At 37.4% G+C, this 12,587-nt stretch overlaps 1 protein-coding gene across 1 annotated transcript in view; it reads left to right on the top strand.

Annotated features, from left to right (window-relative positions):
• The window catches only part of LOC136281182 (uncharacterized), a 293,318-nt gene that overhangs the window by 50,336 nt on the left and 230,395 nt on the right, over positions 1-12,587 (top strand). The gene's annotated exons all lie outside the window — the stretch shown is intronic.

The following is a 12,587-nucleotide window of genomic DNA, read 5'->3' as shown; positions in this document are numbered from 1 at the left end:
AAGGTCAATAGTGCTAACCGGTGAGACCTACATACGGGAAGCCCATGAAAGGTGCCTATTTTCGATGGATGCATGAGACCTGGGGGACAACAAGAAAAGTTAGGCGTGACATCATTTGAGGGCATGGGAAGTTCTCAACAAGACATAAAGCACGAATTTAAGCTGACTTTGGACAGAGAAATGGTGACAAATATGACAGTGAAAAATATGACGTTCCAACCAGATAGCAGCAGTAGCGCATCAGTTCTAAGCCTCAAACACCGCGGCAAATCTTCACTTCTACTGTTCCATTTCTAGGCCAGGTCTTCCAGGAGATCACATGTATTGGGACAGAAGCCATCGACATCCACTCTGGTTTACCCTTTTCCGCCATGGAAAGTCGTAGAGATGTAGAATAATTACTGCGTAGGCAAGAAGAACACAATTTCTACCGCTACACAAATTTCAGTGATAATAGAACACGAGTGTTGTGGAGCAAAATTCATCTAGCTGAAAAAGGAGAGGTTCGAATTCAAATGAAATTGCCTCTCATTGGACATTGAAGTGCTATTCATTGGACATGTGATGAAGAACAATGGATCGGAGGCAACAGTCAAAATGGAGCGACCAGCAGATGCATCATCAGCGCAAAGATTCATAGGGCTAGGAAGTATCTTTCTATATTTCTTTAAAACTTTTTAGAAATGAGAGGGGCACTGCAAAGAATGTTATTTATATTTTTATAGAGCTGTTTTATATGTCCCGAAAGATTATTAACCCTTCAAGTAAGATCCTCTGTAAGCTAAAGTTGTGTGTTTGTGATAACGGTACTTATGCTGGAGACAGCTTAAACTGCAGCTACAGTTGTTCTTCATCGGTATTAGTGATACAATGATATTCATTACGGTTCCCATATAATAAAATGACACTAATTACGGCTATTTTATTCTGCTGTGACCGTGGGAAATTAGGCTTTTCCTAAGTTGCAACACCTGGCAAGCCCCAAGAAGTGGAAGCCGGAGACACTAGATCTCGACGGTTGTAAAAGCCATCAAGTTACTTGCAGGACTATGCATAAGTATATTCGAATGGCTGACTGCAGACCGCCCAAAATCTAAAAAAATGGGAAACAATGAATACATAGAGCCTGACTTTACTCGTACGAAAGATTCCCAGTAAGTTTTTTTAAATTTAAGCTTCTTCAAAAGTGTTAAAATTGTGCCTTTTTACCATTTTCTGTGAGAAGATGGATGTAATAGTAAGCCTGTGGTGTGAGGTCACGTGGCCTAGTAGACCCTATTGGTTTGAACTGGCAGGCCAGGAAACCTGATCAAAGCCGTATTTACCATGTCCCCTCTGATATTTTGGACTGCTAGCATTGCTAATATATTTCATTATTTTCCCTACGAAATTTGACACCGAGACGAAGATTCCGTGACGTTACAACAAGGAGCACTAGAAGAGCTCTCACAGCACATACTATCAGCACACAGAGATTCTGCGAGCCTCTTTTGCTGGCTGAAGCGCTAAACGTTTTTATTCGTTAGTTTCCTGAGATGAAAATTAAATTGAAACGATCATCATACTTTAACTAATGACATAATGACCCTGATATTATTTACCTTTCAACAGAATTCAAACTATGTTTAAGTTCTCCCATTTGACGTCTCCTTGAAATATGAGAAAGCCCATACTATTTTCCCGTCAATGATAGATTTTGTAAGCGGCCCATAATCAATCATAAGATATTTTTTTTATGAAGTAAGAAAGATCTTCTCAACAATCCCTAGCTTTCAAGTGTTTTTTTTCGCTCGCAAGATCTCATCATTAACTCTCTCTACTGTCTGCCACAAATCCTTATGATGTTAGTGCGGAGAATTTGGCATTGGGTCGACTAATAATCTACTAAATCATCTTTTTCTCTATTCTCATCACATGTGTACTTGATATTGTAAGGATATATTGAAGAGAAATTCTGTCTTGGTCATTCATGGGAGTTAAAGGGTTAAAGCGTCTTTTTTTCCGAGGGCTTAGGGCTTAGTAGTAATAATGCCTATATACATTCATCACGACAGTGTTTCCACCTGAAGACTTTCAAGGGTTTTTTCTTTTCTTGTTTCCTTTGAAGGTTCAGGCCCACTACCAATTTTATTTCTGATCAAGTAAACTTTGGGATACGGGCAGCTTTAAACCTACGAAGCGACCACACTTTATGAAAAATAAGATGCTATACGTCCTGCTACTGAGCTTTTATTTCCGAGAAGTTTCTTCAATATGCGAGGGCTTCTTGGCCATTAACAGGATTAGAAAGGTGTAAAAAAATTGATACCGAGAGAATTTTTTATGGATATTTTGTGGTTAAACAACCTCGGGTATTTTCATTTTAAATATTTTGAAAAATAATATAGAACCAGCTATATTCAACATGGTTTCTTCACTGTGGACCACTATCTTTGACGTTATTCGTCACCAAGAGGAAATAATGTGCCTGGTCCTCACCTATCCATCACTCGAGAGTTCAAAAACACGGAGTATATATCACTGACTATAAAGCATGCAAATTATGCTTCATAAAGCCTGAAAGGAAGAATAACATGCCGGTTCCCTTTTAATCACCTCTTTTAAAGTCTCAGACAAATTTTTTTAAACAGGATACATATTTTATAATTATCATGACAATAGCTGGCAATATAAACCTAAACACGAATAAAGGGGGTAAGTTTCTAAAGAAACTGTGGTGCTGCGTTGGTGGGAAAGTACAACAGGGTAATTTAGTGTTAACAACTGAGTTGAACACGTAAATTGGCCACCGTTAAGAGTGTAAAGGCTTTACCCTCTACGGGGGCCGGCTTATGTTTTGAAGTCAGTTGATAACACCAAATTACCTGTTAAACCAAAGCATAGCGTTTTCATTTGCGCATGTTCAAATAAACACACGCTGTAGACAAAGCGGATAAATGAGTGTACATGCTTGTAACACACGAGAAATTTTACGCGCGTAAAGGAATAGGAACGACAATATTTACATAGTATAACTATCGAGGCAAAATGGCGGCATTTTTTAAATTCCCATTGTCTGTTTTCATTTCACGAGGATAAACCCAAACCAAAACAGACAAGACTACCGATTTCAGGAAAGTTTCCGTCTACGTCACTAAAACCTTCTAAAACCTTAAAACCTTCTACGTCACAAAAGTAGAGCATCCTTAACATGGCTACAAAGTTCGTAGCAACTTTTGCCTTAAGCCGGCGACACACCTTGGGATTTTATGCGCCAATTGCAGCCAATTTGACCGCCACAGACAACTGCGGACACACTTGGCGATTTTTTTCGCCGATCGCGACAATGTGGCGCTTCATCCCAGGTTCCATAGGCTGACATTTAAAAATTGTGCGAACCAATATAAACAAACAGAATGGCGACAGCGAAGCGAAAAAATTGTTGGCTGCTGCCATAATTTTGCACCCAAAGCGCTCCAGGAAGCGTTCTTAAAGGTGGGACAATGGAAAAGTATGGTCAAAGACATGGATTTATTGAAACGCAGAGTCTTTCTTGAGACGATTACCGTAGTCTCTCGACGTTACACCAAATAAGCATGGCTTTTCTGACCACAGTGTAGGTCAAATTTACCTCTTTTTCTTCGGTTCAGAAACAATTTTCGATGCCTTCCGCCATTTTGAAAAATCATGTGATAATATCGCCCAACTTGATTGGTTAATTTTACTGCCGACTCCCAGAGTAAAAAGGCGAGAAAATCGCGGGAACGGGCCGCCTTATTGAATTTCGGCAAATTAAATCGCCGATATCTGACATGCCAGATATCGGCGATTTTATACCCCGATCGCGGGGATTGGCGAATATCGCAATCGCCGCACCGAGCACAATTGGCGATTTTCGCTGATCACCGTGATCGGCGCATAAAATCGCCAGGTGTGTCACCGGCTTTAGCGCTTCTTTACGTCATCGCCTGTTCGGTGGCTAAATCCCTGGCGAAAAAGTTTGTTTTTTGGTGGAAAACCAGCGTCAGCTTTGTTTGCAAAGGAATAAGAATGGTAGCCCTAAACGCTTAAAAGGCACGAGTAATGAAGCATGTGCGGTCATTTTGTCGCTGTGTCTTACGGGCATTATTTCAAATAAAACTGTTGAGACATTTTTTGTTATCATTTTAAATTGTCCCACTCTTTAAAAAGTAACATTAGCACAAAAAGTTTGTTAGCGGGTATGTTCCATGACCTCAGGTAGAACATGAAAAAATATATGTTCTCTTGTATTTTTTGCCCATAACTATCAAACGTAACCTCAACAAAATAACGAAGGTGGGCCAAGGGTTAAGAGTCAAAAAACGTCACTTAAAAAAAGGCCACTCGAAATCAAAAAGAAAACTTCTCTAAAAGGATGCTAACTCAGCTTTTATATACGCATGGTGATGCTCAAAGGACCCATTACAAAATCAATAAAAACATAACTAAACATTATAAGTACGTTCGAGACTAATACGTAGTGACAATTACTAACTTATCGATGGCGGTAAAGAGATCCCGCCACTAAGAAGAAGGGACTACAAAGGGAGATCCGATCGCTACGGCCCTTTGTGCTCTTAGCATCCAGCCTCTATCCAGGAGTCTACAGGTGAGGTCCACAGCAAAGCAGTACTGGTTCGCCAATGATGCGGGTGGGGCAGGCTCCACTACAGAAATCAAGAGATGGTGGAACATGTTGAGTACCCTGAGTCCAGATTTTGGCTACTTCTTAAACGCCAAGAAGTGCTGGATTATCGCAAAGCGGGACAAGAAAGGAAGTGTGAAAGAAATATTTAAGGACACAGACATTAATATGACAATGGAAGGGAAGAACCATTAAAGAGCGGCGATCGGCTCACGAGAGCAATTCGTCAATGAGAAGGTGTCTGATTTGGTCACTGAAATAGTTCAATTCGTAGAGTTTCCTCAGATATAACAAAAGGTATGTCACGCCTTTCACCTTCGGCTTGAACATCGCTGGACCTACTTTCTAAGAACACTGCCCGACATCCAGGATCTATTAGAGCCACTGGAGAATGCAATATTTCTGGTGCTTATTTACACTTTTGCTTCCCAGTGCCCTAGTATGGTGAAATGACTTAATTTTGGGGTACAAAACGAGCGTATCTTCAAACCTCATGAAGCCTCTTATGTGATGCCGTTCAAATGTTTTTGCGACACGTAGGATTATATCAAAACAGATATGACCGGACAGTACCTAAGAAAGTTTTATCAACACCTAAAACAAAACAATTTTTACTAAAACAGATATTTTGATACAAATAACCGTGCTGCGATCTGTCGGCGTTCGGTCGATAAATAGGTGAGATGACAAACATTTGGCTTTGGGTGACTGACAAAGATTTCTCCATCTCTCTTTTCTACAACAGTCCGCCGCGACCGACAACAGTCCTTCGTCACTCGTAACATACGTTATTTAATCTTTCTCTGAGGCATAATTTTTCCGCTCCCATTAATATGTTTAAAATATTGGTTTCTAACCTTGAACACCACTCTCTTCACGGGCTTCCTCACGTGGCATCACGTTGATAAACTGTTATTATCTAAGAAAAGTTTGTAAGAGTCTCAGTGGAAAACAATTTGAAATTTTTAACAATTTGAAATAAGTTTGAACATGGCGTTATCACTTGTGCTGAAGACACTGTGTATGTAAACTAAAGCAAAACTATCCAGATAATTTGTGTCGCGGTATATTACCCTCCCCTCCCTGCAATTGATGTCGCCTGGTTCATGATGAAGACTATTCTGAAATACAAGCCTTACGTATTGCATCGCTGGGCAATGAAAGGAGGGAGAAAAGGCAAATGTAAGGCATTCAGTTGTTTTTAGTGCTTAAAAAAAAACAAGAAGACTCAATTGGTTTTGAGCCAGATTTTAATTCGTAACGCTACCCTAGGTCTCCTTATCTATTTCTGAAAATAAGACATGTTCTTGGACATGTGATTTTGTTAGAAGATAAGAAAATTTTAAAAAATACGACATTTTCAACACCCGAAACCCTCTTTCTATTACTTTTGGTAGGTTGTTGGACAGCAACCAGTTGAAGAAATTACCATCAGGCATTTTCAGTAGCAACACCGAGCTTAACTATTTGTAAGTTTGGACTTTGTTTTATTTTTTGTCTAAGGAACGCGTCAAATCCATTGCGTATTGGTGAAAAAAAAACCAGCAGATACGAGCAGCGTTGTCTTGGCTCCAAAAAAATATCAGCTACGAAGTAGGAGTGTTTGGTTTTCGTAAGCATGTAATTTATTTCCTCTGCAAGTAAAATGGGGTATGGGTGCGGGTCAAGTGCATTCTCAGACACCACCCTCCTACCCCCGTGTTACGTCCCTGTCCTCACTTCTGCTGAACACTACTTTACGAATCTTTAAATTTTTTAGATCTTTTAATTTTGCTCGTTCTGCAAGTTATCAAAGAAAACTTATGACGTCTATTTCAAAGTTAGTATGTTCTGAAGCCAGTGCTCTGAACGAAAATTCCTTTCTATCTCTGGATTTTTTATTTAATTTTTATTTAATTTTATTTTTTTTACACAATCTCCTTGTCAAATATTGCACTTCTAAGTTTCGCCTTTTACAAGTTTTCTGATGATAAGATTCCTCGGTCAAAAAAGTGGCATAGCTCATTTTAAAGACAACCAAGTAGACCAGAGAAAGAAATCTATTCAATGAAACATCATTACACAGCGTCGATTTCTAAACTCCATGCAACAAATCGAAACAGGGTCAGGTCAATGTTCAGTGGAGCACTCCTTAATTTACCTATTTCTTTATCTTTGTGATATGAGAGTCATAAGTACTTGCTAGTGAAACTTATGGTGTTTAACTTGCACAAGAAGAGACGTCAAAATATAAATAGTTTAGAATATTTAAAGTCCAATTTCATTGAAAGGAACGACTTCCTTCGTATAATCTGAGAAATACTGGGGTCATAATTGCACTTCTCCACACAGAATTTTTGAAGTGAAGCTCTAGTTACGGCAATACAGTGTTGTGAAATAGCTTAGGTCGCCACTTGCGTCAAGGGTCATCGCTGACAGAATTTAAACTTTAATAAACCGTCCCAATTTTCCAGTCAGTTCTCCTTTCATTATATCTGTAGCACGGCGTCCATGCAAATCTGTATTATTACTTCCTATATTTTAATCTTTTAGAAGTACAGAAGGTAGAAGTACGACGTTTTTACTTGGTAGACTCCGTGTCAGTGTCACTATTTATAATCATAATCTTGTAATTCCATGAGGATTGACCGTGAGTAAACGTAAAGGTCTTTCACGTAAATTAAGTGACACATTCTGACATGTAAAGGTGGCATTTTATGTTGAGAGCGTTTTATCGGATAACCATTTATTTTTTTTTATTCTTTATATCAGTATGACAAATGTCTTATGCATATCGATGTTTTACCTGACAATGCCAAACTGACGGCTTAAAGAAGGCCACTATTAACAAGTTCAAGTTGCATTTCTAATTTTTTTTTGTTTTTTATCTTTCAGGCTCTTGTCTGATAACCCGTTGAGGAGTTTGCCATCTGACATTTTCGCTATAAATACTAAATTGATTTGGCTGTAAGTTAATTTTTCCTCTATTAAGGGACATCAAACAATATTTGTCTTTGTATTTTAAAACACGCCAACTCACTCTTATGTGAAATGTCTGGGTACCACTTTTAGTTTGAAAAACAAGAATATTTCACTCTGATATTATAATTATACGCTGAGACTAACAGATCATATGACGACATTCTCAGGTTAATTAAGGCCTGGGTCACCCTGCCTTTAACCCACATTTTTCACAAAATTGAGAATAACTTAGCTATTTTTCGAGGGATTTTTCTCATACTTGGCAAAAATGTGTATCACTACCATCTCTCTCGGACTAAATTGTGGCAACGTAATATGATTCTCTCAACAGCCAAAAACAGTCAATTTAGGCGCCAAATTCGTCGGTTGTTTTCTTGAGCAAATTCCCACAACTAAACACAAGGCAAATCAAAATGCAGTTATCGCTATGAATAGTTGAGACGTTTTTTATTGTTTTCCCATTTGGAATGGCTGCCAAAAAAAAGAGAGATGTGCTAGGCAGATTAAATCAAGTTTTGTCTCTGCGAAGCTGCTTCCTCTATCATGGTTTTCGCCCGAAAACATCTTAGCCTTCACCTGGTTCCAACCGCTGTCAATGAAAGTAATCCTACAGGTTCCTATTTATTTGGAAAAAAGACAAATTAAAACTGTTTAAGAGATGGGAATTTTGAAAACTCGCAGTCACGTATTCAACTTAGTGTCCGCCATTTTGACGCGCGAGTGTTCAGAAGCAATTAAACTTACCTAACTGCTTTGGGGGATTACTTTTGTTAGTAAATTCATCTGCTTCTTGAAGAAATTGTTTCCAAAGCATTCAAAAGCCTAAATTTTGATAGACACCATAAGTATACACATCATGATATGATAGAGGATTTATCAAGCTAAATTTAATTTCAAAATTGAATGGTATATCCACAATGAAACTTTTTTCTATGCATTTGTTACAAAACATAGTACTTTTTTCTATGCATAAGTATTCTAAGCATAATAAGCCCGAAGATAAATTCAGGCTTCAACAAAATTCAAACCCGTGCCTCCCCAAATCTAGTGGGGTGCCTCAACCAACTCAGCTAAAACGCCACTCGTTGAGATCAGGGCACCTTTTGGAGGGTTCTTCTTTTCCGTAGAGGAATATTATCATATTTTTTGATGAAATAAATTTTGCGGATGAAAATCAAGCAAAGCAATGATCCCTGCAGGTAAGGTGCAATTGCACAACCGCGCCTGCGAAGATCAGTTTTGTACTTGATTTTCATCTGCAGGTCAAAATGAAACTTATTTCTTAAGAAAATAGGATCAAAATACAAGACAAGATATCGCAAGAACTTTCGGAATCATGTGAGGAGGAAAATACGATGGTGTATTCGAGAATCAGAAAGATAACCTTTCTATATGTTTTCGGAGCAACAGATTCGGAAAGGAAACGGGGAACCACAAATTATCGTAAGATGAACCGCCAAAAAAAAAGAAAGCCTGCTTCAGTTCATCTATCATGGGAAAAGGCCCGAAAGGTGGCCTAAGACCGATGTAGCTGGAGGATTGTTTCGAGGCCTTATGAGTAGCTTGTTTCTCCGTCAAAGGGTACATAACTGAGTTAGGATAAGCACGACAGACAAAACCTTGCTCGTCTTGACAAGTGAGAATATTAAAATACATGTACATGGCTGCACCATTTTTATTTCACGGTAAAATCTCAATAATAATCATTTTGAGTTGTCTACACAATCCTCAAGCTGCATTTCAAAACTGAGTTTATTCCATTAGTCATCTGGTTTATTACTTTATATGTATCCCAGCTCTGGCCTTTATTTAGTGTGCTAAGTTTTAATCGAATTCATAGGTACTTGTCTGAAATACAATTGCACCACCTACCTCCAGGAATCTTTGACAAGAACACGCAGCTAAGAATTCTGTAAGTAACCTCTCTTTTCTGTCTGGTCCGCGCTCCTAGATTCTTAGTGATGCAATGTTAGCGTTAATAAGCTTGACAAAATTTGCAAATATTTCATTCATAATATGTAGCTATTTAAGTACAAAATAAATTCATCTTTAATTAACACTACTAGTCAACTTTGGCACCTGCAGAATAAGAACTCTAATCTCAGACCAGCTGCACAACAGTTCTACAGGCCTCCAACTGCTTTTTGTTGTTGTCGTTGTTTTATTAAATTTATCAGATTATTCGTTTCGCTTCGTAAATCAAGAATTAATATGAAATATGATAAAGATCATATATCTACTGTTGCATTCTGGATCTTTGTCCAGGACTGACCGTTTGTGAGATTCTGTCCTCTGCATAAAAGGCATCAAGAAGTGCCTTCATTAAATAAGAAGATCGTTCCAATTTCCATCATTAACAACTTTCCATATCTATGTCAAATTTGATTATAATCTTACGTTGTAAAATGAGTAAACGGTGAAGTTAGCACAAACAACTCTTCGCTCAATGACAGTGCTGCCTTTTGCTCACAAGTCAAAACAACCGTAACTGTCGACAACAGCCCTGAAAGGTTTCAGTAGTACCCCTATCTAAGCAGATAAACTTCTGGTGGATCTTTAAACTAATCGTCAGTTTTATATGGTAAATAACGCAGACGCCTGAATGACAACGACATGAAAGGGTTGAATGGAAGTGCCTTCAAAAACTTGACAATGCTAGAGGAACTGTAAGTTAGTGTATCAATATTGCTGTGGAAGGAAAACTGTTTTTGTAACGCAGCAGCATTCCCCTCTCTTACCGCCTTGTCTATACTTGTTTTTCAAATTAACTTTTTTCCTTTCTCTTTTCTTCCCTTCCACTCAGTGATCAAAAGACGAGTCGGTTTATAACTGTTTTAATGAAAATAAACATATTTTACATACAGGTCACATACTTTTTTTTTAATTTCAACACAGATGGTTGCAAGACAACAACTTCACGGAATTGCCTCCTAATTTATTCCAAGATCCAAAAAGCTTGAAAGAACTGTAAGTTATTTCATTCCAAGCTTTCTCTTGTTTTAACTCAATGACTACATAAAGTGTTCCAACACTTAGTAAAATTTTCCTTTGTTTTGTTAAATCACTGCTAGTGTATTTTAACACAGATTCTGGTAGTATCATACTTTTCGTTCCATTCTCTAATTAGAGCATATAGAAAGAAAATCTTTTCCAGTTGCAGATTATAAAATCTTTCCATCTGCACTTATAACACGTTTTAAAATTGAACCATCTAGAATTTTGTGTTTGTTGCTGAACTAACATTTCAGTGACAACGATCATACATACAACAATGAAACTCACGCATGTTATGAATATCAGAGTTGTTTTTATGGGTTGTCTTTCTCTGTTTTGTACCATGTTGGCATATTTTCTTAGATCACGAGCTTAATGATTTCATTATTGATCCAAGAGGTGGCCATTGCCAGTGTTGGGGAAAAGAGTTCAGTATGCACGCAGATTTCAAGTTTTCAGCGGCCTTCAATTGCTTTTTGTCCTAAATATTGACCAAACTAAATAAATGAAGTGACTCTTGAATATTCTCTGTACTGTAAGACAAAACATTGCATGTGTATCACTACGTACTTCTCTTTGTTCTTTGGTTGTTTCTGATGACCAGAATCTTTATGTATTTTTACCTATAAATTTCAGTTTGCAGACTTAATGAAAATGCATTTTCTTGTTTCGTCATTCCTATCAGCTATCTGTCAAATAACAAGTTGAAGAGTCTACCAGACGGACTTTTTAACAGCCTTTCCAAGCTGACATATTTGTAAGTGAGTTAGTTATTTAACCAAGGAGATAATTGGAAAGAAACAAATGATCATTCTTAAAATATTTTTTTAAAACCACAGCCATCATAGTTGAAACATCATGAAGTTTTCCAGCTCGTATCTGCAAATCTTAATTGAAGTAGACGATGCTATCTTATGTATTTCTTGTGCTTCGGTTAGTAATGTTAAGTTACTTTGTGGTGTAAGAATTTTATAGCTTCTGATTAAATAGCACACTCAACAATTCCCAGATTTCAGTTGGTAGCTCTAGCATAAACGAAATTTTAGTAACTGTGTAATAATTGTTTTCAGGGATTTATCAAACAATGAACTTGAAAATCTGCCAGCGTATGCTTTCATAAACATAAGAGCGGTAAAATTTCTGTAAGTAAGATTGATATCGTCCCAAAATATTAAGAACTGTTTTAAAAGATTTTCGTGAAAATAACAGCACTTGGTGACTATAAAAGCTTCTCAGTGAATGACAACTTACATTGTAAATTACTTCTGGAAGGCAAAGGTTGTTTTGTTTCCTTTTTATCTGAGTTGACAATATCTAAGAATTTGTTGTATTGCCACATCAAACTACCCTGGCACTAATTTTTTAATTTGTCACAGAGAATGAACTTGAGAGTTTTCGCGCTTAATATTGAGATCATTATAGATAAGACTAATGTGTTCTTTGAAGATTAAGATATAAATACTGGGAGCTATTTTACTGGAAAACGTTGCCATTCCCTGCCTTAACCGCAAATCTTACAAAAAAAAAGTAGAGCTAAAGATATCACTACACATTTCATTCTAAACTGCACATAATGCTTTCTTCAGGAAAATGGAGTACAACAAAATTAAGAAGCTTCATGAAGATCAGTTCCAGGGCTTGGTGGAGCTATTGGATTTGTAAGTGCATCTAGAGTTTAAACCATTTTCCATAATGATCTGAATCTCAAACCGTATACAGTAATATTTTTTTACTGTTAACTCCGTCATTGCTCAAATAAAATTTGCCCTACCCAATCATATTATGTTACTGTACTTTAATATTTATTTCCTTATCCGTTTCCTTTGTTTAAGATATCTCTCGGAGAACAAAATCGAGGCTCTGCCTGATAAAATTTTCAAGGGCGTTAAAAAGCTCAGATCTCTGTAAGTACAGTTAATCACATACAAAACATTCCAGAATATTTGAAGTGATAGAATGAATATGATATCAGCGTTCAAAATCTGAG

This window comes from Pocillopora verrucosa, chromosome 5 (assembly GCF_036669915.1).
Source record: "Pocillopora verrucosa isolate sample1 chromosome 5, ASM3666991v2, whole genome shotgun sequence".
Classification (NCBI taxonomy): domain Eukaryota; kingdom Metazoa; phylum Cnidaria; class Anthozoa; order Scleractinia; family Pocilloporidae; genus Pocillopora; species Pocillopora verrucosa.
The sequence above is the reverse complement of the archived record's forward strand: the minus strand, read 5'-3'. Positions and strand labels throughout refer to the sequence as shown.